This window comes from Peromyscus leucopus, chromosome 12 (genome assembly GCF_004664715.2).
Source record: "Peromyscus leucopus breed LL Stock chromosome 12, UCI_PerLeu_2.1, whole genome shotgun sequence".
Lineage (NCBI taxonomy): Eukaryota > Metazoa > Chordata > Mammalia > Rodentia > Cricetidae > Peromyscus > Peromyscus leucopus.
The window spans coordinates 72,498,160-72,508,095 of NC_051073.1; the positions used below are offsets into that span (position 1 = coordinate 72,498,160).

The 9,936-nt window shown below is 45.4% G+C and overlaps 2 pseudogenes; one reads left to right on the forward strand and one right to left on the reverse strand.

The window, feature by feature from the left end:
• Positions 1 to 2,295: 2,295 nt before the first annotated feature.
• On the reverse strand, positions 2,296 to 4,386 carry LOC114697127 (annotated as a pseudogene).
• Positions 4,387 to 4,971: 585 nt separating this feature from the next.
• LOC114697108 lies at positions 4,972 to 5,707 on the forward strand (annotated as a pseudogene).
• Positions 5,708 to 9,936: the final 4,229 nt, after the last annotated feature.

Sequence of the window (9,936 nt, forward strand, 5' to 3'; positions counted from 1 at the left end):
GGAAAGTCCCTAGATGTACTCACCTGGCTTTTCGGCTTCAGGCGTTCTGCTTCTTACTGACTGTTCTTGCTAACTGTGGTGGGTCAGCCCAGGACATGGTTTCTGTGCTTTAAAGCTCATCCCGAGAAAGGCTCAGACTCAACTTGGGTCCTGAACACCCAGTGCAGTCACTGGCCGGCTAGTAAAGACTCCTATTGCCTTGAACCCATGTCTGAGCAGTCCTCTCCGGTGGCTAACCCACAACAGGACAATTCTTCCAAAAGCTTTAAGAGACTTTTGTCTCACTTTCCTGTCTTATTTTTCATTTAAACAAACAGAAAAGTGGCGAAAAATTTTACTCACGGAGAGTCTCTTCTCATCTTACTTACAAACTGCTTTAATAACTACCGTAACAATAGTTGGGCAGACAACTGTTTTCTGAAAGGCTGTCATGCTGGAGACCCTGGAGAAGAAGGCGCAGTGTCCTCTGGGCCAGAGCGGGTGTGTCCCGGAGCACTTGATGAAGTACCTGGAGACATCATTCAATGACTGATGCAGGCAAGGCTCCTCTAGTCACAGACCTGTGACCTGTGACTATCAGAGAACCTCTCTGGGTTGGTTCAGGCCCTCTGCCCTCTGCCCTCTGCAGGCATCATCAAGCACAGACACTTTCCTGATTCGGAGCAAGGCTCAGCTTTCGAATATTCGGTACTGTGTTTCTGTAATAAGCAACAGATTACTCAGTGGTCAAACCGAGTGATCCACGCAGCAGTTCCTGAAGCAAGTAGTCGGAATCCTGAAGATTTTCTCTTAACATAGTATGCCAGCTGAAGCTCTGACACATTCACATAGGAAATGATTATATTGTGATCCACAGGATAAGCAGATGGCCATCTTAGCTTGTTTAGGCTGTTGTGACGAAACACTATAAACTGAGTGACTTACAAAACACAAAATTGCATTGCAGTCCTGAGCACTAGGCAGTCAAAGGTCATGGATCTGGCAAAGGACCGCTTTCCAGATTGTGAGTGGCGGCTTCTAGCTGTGTTCCCAGCAAGGTGCCAAGGAGCCTCCTGGCCATCTATGTGGGCACTGTTCCCATCCAAATGCCCCACCTTCCATGTTACAGTTTCAGCCTGTGAATGTTGGGGGAATGCCACCACTCAGAGTGTGCTGTCCGAATGCCTCCCCTCACATGCTACAGTTTCAGCCTGTGAATGTTGGAGAACCTTTGATTATCCTCTGCATGAACCGAAAGAGTTGTATCTCCAGAGTCAATAGCTTCAGTATCTCCGATGCTGCCAGGGACCACAGAGCCACCATGTACAACACTCCTTCATCAAAACTATTCTTTTTTTTTTTCAAATAAAAAAACAATTTGTAACCAAAACTTTAATCCCAAGGATTCTCACAAACTTATTACAAAGGACAGCATGAAAAAGAAATCTTGCACAGTTATTCCAAAGTTCAGCTCTTACAATGTACTCTTAAACTGACACTGGAATCTTAAAAGTCTTCCATTTCCAAATAAAGAATGCTAAAAAAAAAAAAAAAAAAAAAAAAAAAAAAAAAAAAAAAAAAACAGCTGTGTGGCCATATATAGCAACCAGTAAGGAATATCTTCTGAAGCCTTCTGGGTGCTCTTCCTACCATGTACCCGTTTGTTTGTGTTTTTAGAACATATTGAAAGACTGCTTCTTGTTTCACACAGCTCCACAGCAAATCCCAGCTACTAGAGAATCTACGGCTTTATCAATTGCCGCCAGCTCTTTCTATATCATTAGCACATCCCACTTTAACTGGGCAGGATCTAGGTTTATTTCAGTCTATGAAAAACTAACGTTCAAAGCAAATTCAACCTTGCTTAAGGGAGCATTGTAGAGTAACAATTTTTGATATTACATGCTTCCTACAACCCACTTGAAACCATAGAGAATTACATCGTTATGTGTGTGTGGTGGTAATCTAATTATACTGAAATGTGATTTTGATTGTATGTTAATAAATAAAGTTGCCCGGGGGTCAGAGCTATTAGAGCCATAGCAAGAGTGTGGCGGTGGTGGTACACGCCTTTAATCCCATAGATATCTGTGTGTTCAGGGATATAGCCAGCATTGGAGACATATGCCTTTAAGACCTAGGGGGCTGTACATTCAGACAGTGATGAGGCAGTCACGTGTTTGGGTTTACAACCAATGAGAAGGCAAAACAAAATACTTTAAATAGACGAACAGACAGGAAATAGAGCTCTCTTTCGGGAAGCTGGGATACCGCAGGCGGAAGGGTGAGATTTTAGCTCTGAGCTCTGACCTCTCGGCTTTCTCTTTTGCATTGATTCTGTGTTTCTTATTTAATAAGACGGTTGGTTACATCTATATGTGTGTGCCACTGTTCCAAGAGACGAAACAAATCTGAACAGCTAAAACATCTTTAAAATGCACTTGAATTTCCTGTGCACACTCCTGTATTTCCTGTGCAAACTGGTCTTCTCCTTCCTTTCATTTGACCTAGATCTGCCACGAGAGATCTAGAGCAGGATTGGACGTCCTGCAATTTCTCTCACAGAGACAGAGACCTTTCTTTTCTCCTATCTCTCGAAAGTGACCTCCTCCGGCTTCGAGAGAAGCTTCTCTTTTAAGAACTGTCCCAAAGTGGAGGACTCCTCCTCCAGGAGTCACCTGGAGGGGGCTGACCCCAAGAGGGAGGTGGGCCACGATTTCGACGTCTTTTTTCAACCATTCGACAGTTCCGCTCTGACGCCCCAGCCACATGGTGTTCCTCCATCTAGCTTGCAGACAGCATCGGGGCATCTCGGGGATCCACAAACTCAAGGAACACAAAGTCGTGGGCGGAGGGGGGGCTGGTTTCCAGCAATCCACACACTTCAGAGTAATAGCCAAACACCTGTTCTAATGCAGTCTTGTTCCCATTGTTTTCAAGATTACCCACATAAACTTTACAGTCCAATGGGTAGGTAGGAATCTCGATGCATTTCTAGATCCTGCACTCAAAAAGCGGAAGCTCAAATCCTAAGGTACCAATAGGCCCACCTGCTCCCCTCCAGCTCTGCTTACACAGATGCTCTCCCTTTCCTGTGTCCACAAAATGGTGCAAAACTATTTTCTGCAGGAAAGGAAAGTGACTCCCGAGGGTCCAGCAGCCAATCAGTGAAATTCACCATGCAGGGGTGAGCATGGTAGAGCTTTTCCCAGGAGGTCATGAGGGTCTGTTCCTAAGGTGAGAACCACTGTTTGGACAGTGGAAAGATCACAAAGCGCATGTGCCGGTGTCTGACGCATCACGGAAGCTGGGGGAGGTGAGGGGCACTAGCCAGCGCCGTCAACAGCAATAAGAGCATGAGCCGTCCTCCAAGCCTCACTAGACACTAGGTGTGCTGCTTCTCCTCCCATTGGGGGACTTGGCTGCCACTGTCTTCATCCTCGGAAGCACCAGTGAAGGAATGGATGTGCCGACAAGGTCAGGGCAAGCAGGGCGAGAACGAACAATCCCTTCCTTCTTCCATAGTCCGTACATAGGCTTCCCGCAGAAGGGGTAGCCCAGATTAAAGGTGTGTCTTCCAGCCTCAGGATCCGGATCATGAGTGTGCCCTCCATTTCCGGATTGTAGTTCATTCCAGATAGAGTCAAGTTGACAGCCAAGAATTGCCACCCCACTACACTAACCAGAAAACACTTGGTAAATGACAATCAGCAAAATCGTGATAAACTAATTTTGCTCTGGTCCGGCTTTTCTCTTCTTGCCTACTAGATGGCAGAATGAAGCCACGCTAGAGGACATTTGCAAGTCTCCCAAGTTTTAACCGGTCAAGCTATTATTTTGTTTGGTTCCCTTCTTTTATCTAGTGGGAAAGAAAAGTACAGGGCCTTTTCTAGCATATAAAAGAGACATCTTGACTGAGACACTGGAGCTGTCTTAAAGATCCTTCTCATGGTAGCATACACATATAACCAGAGCACTTAGGAGTCTGAGGAAGGATGGTGATTACAACACTAGCCTGGACCAAACCGCTTCATACCAATAGACAGACCGTGTCTAAGAAGAACCCCACTGCCTTATCAGTCCTTGTCTGTCTGCAGCTTCGGTACAGGCTTTATCTTGTGGAGGCAAACTGACTGAGCCATCATACTAACCGAGATGAAACTCCTTGGAATATGGTGCTGTGCTTACAGCTCCAGCTCACCCCATCTTTACACAGAGACCACATACTTGCACCTTCTTGTTGTAAGGCAATTACAAATTTAGAATTCAGGGCTTAGGGAAGAGATCAGTGGATGAGCAGGTACCTAGTATGCATTAATTAAATCTCCCACACACAAAGAAGGAGGAGAGAAAGACAGAGGAGAGGGGGAGGAAGATAAGGAGGAGGGGGAGGAGGAGGAGAATGGGAGGAAGAAAAGAAGGGGAGGAGGAGAAGGAGAGGAGAAGGGGAGGAGGAGGAAAAGGGGAGGAGGAGGGAAAGGGGAGGAGGAGGAGAAGGGGAGGAGGGGAGGAGGAGAAAAAGAAGAAAGGGAGGAGGAGGGGAGAAGAGGGGGAGGAGGAGGAGGAAGGTTGATTTAAAGCATAGTGCATTAAAACAGCTTACCCAAAAAGAGAGCTGAGCTTGCACCTGGAGGTGCAGGACCTCACTCATTTTCTCTTTATTGCTGCTTCTGGTACCTTCTTCATCTCCCACTCTGAGTGTTAAAGCACTGGCCTAGGAACTTTGAGAATAATCTACATTCCTAAACCGAATCCTTGTCTTTTGCAAAGTTTTGTTCTGTGAACCAAAACTTAAGCCTGTACATATCTTGAAGTGCATGAATCCAAGTTACAAATAATCACTAGAGGGAACTGGAATATTTATCATAAAATTTAAAAATTAAAATTACTTTGTAGCAAGGCATGGTAGTACATACCTTTAATCCCAGCACTCAAGAGATGGAAGCAGGCAGATCTCGGTGAGTTCCAGGCCAGCCTGGTCTAGATAGTGAGCTCCAGGACAGCCAGGGCTTCATAAGGAGACCTTGTCTCAAAAAAATAAGTAAATAAAGAGATAAATAACTTGGTAATAAGCTAAGAAAATCAGTTATCAGTCTGCTATCGCTGAGACTTGGGAGTGTTTCTCTCTTTCCTCTTTGCCACCACCATGCCATCCAGACTGAGGAAGACCCAGAAACTCCAGGGCCACATGAGCCACAGCAGCATCGGTTAGCACCGTAAACATCTGGGAGGCCTCCGGACGGCTGGAGGCACGCATCACCATCATCCAGGTGACTCTGGGAGAGCTGGTATGAGGCCTTATGGCTTGAAGGGGAACCAGAACTCCTGCCTAACTGTCAACCTGCATAAACTGTGGACACTGGGCAGTGAGCAGAAAAACAAAAACAAAACAAAAAAAAAAACAAGACTTGAACTGCTCTCATCATCCATGTTGTATGATCGGGCTACCCCAGAGTTCTGGGGAAGGGAAAGAAAGCTCCCTGAGCAACCTGTCACAACCGAGACAACCAGATTCTTCAGCAGAGGAACTGAGGAGATGGTGGAAAGTGTTGGAGGTGCCTGTGTCCTGGTGGCTTGAAGCCACCCAGGGAGGTTCATTAAATGCTAAACATTTTCCATGCACACAGAAAGAAAAAGAAAAGAAAACCAACTATCAACATGAATACTTAAGGCATTTGTGAGGGGCTGGAGAGAGAGAGAGCTCAGAGGTTAAGAACATTGCCTGCTCTCCCAGAGGACCTGGGTTTGATTCTCAGAACCCACATGGCAGCTCACAACTGTCTGTAACTATCCCAGGGCCAGGGGATCCAATGCCCTCTTCCAGGCTCCTCGGGTACCAGGCACACAAATGATGCACAGACATACATGCAGGCAAAATAATCAAATAAAGTAAGCATTTTGAAACAAACCTTTTAAAATGTATTTTGCTATTTCATTTAAATAAAACAATCATATTTACTCAAGGCAGCAATTTTTCATGTTTCATATAGGTTTATTTCACACAGAAATGGAAAAGCATCTTTCATCTTTGAAGCCAATTTTAGTTTATCTTACACACATATATGCATCAACAGGATTAGAAGAACCTGCTCACCATGTGTATAAAATACTATAGCCATGCATTTAGAGGAATGTATTTGAATTCCCTCTCTAACCCTTTCTCTGTCTCCTATTCAGAAAAACACTCTGCAGTCCCTGGCTCATTACAGTCTTTGCCCCTCTGTCCACTCATCCTGCCACGGTTGTTCATTCAGGAAATAAAATAGAGTCCACACCAAACGCCCTGAGCTCCTGGACTATGGAACTATTTTCTGAACTACACACCTCAACTCTACCTCATCCAACTCTGGTTGAACATAACAAGTACCACTGGTTTTTAAAATCTCAAGGAAAGAAACAACCCTAGGTATATAAATCCCAATGCAGTAACTTAAATAATATGAAAGACAAGAAAATATAACTCCTCCAAAAATCGCTAAGACTGCAATAATGGCATCTAGATAGTAAGTTAAATAAAACCCCAGACAGAGAACTCCAAAGAATGATTGTAAGCATGCTCATAGAAGGAAAGAAGGAAATAATGTCCTCAACGAAGAAACACATAAACAGCTGAAGGAAATAAGGAAGACAATACAACAAATGAAAGAAGAATTCAACAAGACATAAAAATATTGAAGAAAAACAGGACTAAAAAAACCCGGTAAGTCTAATAAAATTTTCTGTGGGACATTTCACCAGTTCTCGACTGTGTCAAGAGGAACTTTCTGAGCTTGAGGAGGAGGTAAAGGAGCTGGAGCGATCAAGCAAAGACGAGGATGGATGTTAAGAAGGTATCAGAAGGAATTCTAAGATACACATGACACTCTCGCAAAAACAAATCTACAAGTTCTGGACATAGAGAAAGAAAAATCTTGTTCTAAATCAATAGAAAATATTTTCAAAGGAATCATACTATAAAATTCCCCAGAGCAAGGAAGAGAAGTGCCACCCAGATGTAGGAGGCATTCAGGACAGCAAACAGAAACAGCCCCCCCTCACAGTATCGCAATTCCAACACTAAATATCCAAAACAGGGAAAGTCTGCTGGGAGCAGCAAGAGAAACCCACTAAATCACACACAAGGGCAGGTCCAGGGAGCTGGAGAGATGCCAGCTCAGGGGTTAAGAGCACTAGTTGCTCTTGCAGAGGTCCCTGGTTCAGTTACCAGAACCCACATGGCGCCTCACAACCATCCACGGCACCAGCAACTGTACACATGATAGACATACATGTGTGCAGGCAAAGCATTCATAAACATAAAATAATAAATCTAAAAGAAATGTTTATGGCAGGCCCATAAGACTAACGACAGATTAGTTTGATCCTTACATTAAACACAAACTTTAAATGCTGCTGGAAGATCTTGGAATGACGTACTTCAAATTCTGATTTAAATGCTTTTAAAGAAATGTAGAGGGGAATCGACGGAACTGGATAATATTATACTAAATGAGATAGCTCAGACCCAGAAAGACAAACGTCACATACTTTCTCTCATATGTGGATCTGAGCTACAATTTCTCAGGTTTCTGTGTTTAACCTACAGTACCTGTAAAGGTCAGGTAACAGAAAGGACACATGAAAGTGAGGAGGGAAACAGACCTCAAAGGAGAGTGGATAGTTAACACATGTGATGCGAAAGGGCGTGAGAACTACTCCAAGTCAAGATCTAAGCAGGGACAAGTGGTGGGGAGGAGGTGAGATGGTTAGGCAACACTGAGGATATACCAAAAATCTTAATGGGAACCCACTATTTGTAAGCTAATTAAAAGATATAGCCGGGCAGTGGTGGCACATGCCGTTGATCCCAGCACTCGGGAGGCAGAGCCAGGCGGATCTCTGTGAGTTCGAGGCCAGCCTGGGCTACAGAGTGAGTTCCAGGACAGGCACCAAAGCTACACAGAGAAACCCTGCCTGGAAAAAACCATATCCCTATATATATATATATATATATATATATATATATATATATATATATATGTAATATATCATATATATATGATATGTAATATATCATATATATAATATATATATAATAATATATATATTAGGAGATTGAACACAGGTTCCCTTAATGGGTGGGCAATTCTTTCCCCTGAAGAAATGAGTTACTCAGAGCCTGGTAAAAATTACCCCTCTGTGAGTTATTGACCAGGAAGTCCTCAGAGGTCCCCCAAACAATACAAACTACTGCTGTTGCTCTCGGCTGCCCACCACAGCTAGACATTATTGCTGAAGACATAACACACTTCGGTTGCAGGTCGAAGAGAAATCAGTCAGGAACTGACATGGAAACTTCCTCCCTGCTGGCTAGCCTTCATGCTGGTGGAAATAGGGCCCTGGTGCAGAAAAAATGATCAGCGAATTCACCCAACAATGGACCATGAATGCTACAATGCTAACCTGCCAGGCAAGATACACTTGCTCATGCAATTACGGCATGACTGCCAGGGAGCTAAGTCGTCACTTTCTGATTGGATTTGAGGTTTGCTCCAGAGGAGGAAATGTATGCCCGGTGTTGTGAACAGAAAAGAATACACGGTTCAGGAGTTTATAGGCCCTAGATGGGAACCGATTGTTGTTTTGTAGTTGTTGTTAAATGGGCATGTTTTCAAAGTGCCTTCTAAATAATTATATCCATAGACTAGTGCTCCTCTCAACCTCGGTCAGAGAAGCCTCTGTGCAGTGAGCAGCTGTCAGTGAAGACTTGGAAGTGGTCAAAATGCTAAGGATAATTAACTGTTGAGTGTTCAGCCTTAAATGGAACAATACACCAACAGCCTACACAACCCAAAGTTTGGGGAACATTATAGGAGGGGGAACAGAAAACATGTAAAAGGTGGAGAGGTTGAGGACTGTGAAATGTCCTCTGGATACGACACGGTCATTGTACTCATGAACTCCCAGCAGCTGGGGTTACCTGCCCAAGACCTGAACAAGATCAAGCCAATCAGCATCCCAGGGTATCTGCGGTCGGCCACCTGGCCCCAGAACAGGGAACTAAAAGGTCAGAAAAACAACTTGTACCCTAGACAAGAGCCAAGTCAGCAGGCGTGTCGAGCTGGGGGGGGGGGGGGGGGACCACGAACTGTCCTGAGTTTGAACCTGGCCTCATATGAATCGTCCAATCAGAACCCTGTAAACCATGCTTCTCGCTTCTGTACCCGCCCTTCTGCTGCCCGACCCTATAAAAACCCTCCACTCCAGCCCATCGGTGCGCCAGGCTCTTGAGCCTCTTGAGTGACTGTGTCGCCCCGGGTACCCGTGTTCCTGAATAAAGCCTCTTGCTGTTTGCATCTGACTTATGGTCTCAGTGTGATCTCTGGGCGAGGGTCTCTCCAGAGGGAAGACTACCTTCGGGGGTCTTTCAGGACCTGGAGTTACATACAAGTTGTGAGCTGCTGTGAGGGTGCTGGGAATTGAACCCCGGGTCCGCTAAGCCATTTCTCCAGTCCCAAACGGCAACTTCTTCAGGTATCTCCTTTCTTTGGTTTCGCTGTGTGTGTGTGTTTTGTGCACCACATACATGCAGTGCCCTTTGGTTTCGCCGTGTGTGTGTGTGTGTGTGTGTGTGTGTGTGTGTGTGTGTGTGTGTGTGTGTGTTTTGTGCACCACATACATGCAGTGCCTTCGGAGACCCGAAGGGGGCGTTAGAGCCCCTGAACTGGAGTTAGCAGTTATGAGCTACCAGACGGGCGCTGGGAATCAAGCCCAACTCCTCCGCGAGAGCAACCAATGCTCTTACCCGCTGAGCCGTCTCTCTAGCTTCAGACGCCGCATTTCTGGTCGCAGTTTGCGGGTTGCCCACTGAGGATCGGAGGGGGGGGGGCAGTACTCTGCGGGGTGCCTCCTTCCGGTGAAAGGTCGGGGGACAGCCTCCTGGCCCAGACCTTTGGGGCGACGGTGGCAGCAACCCCA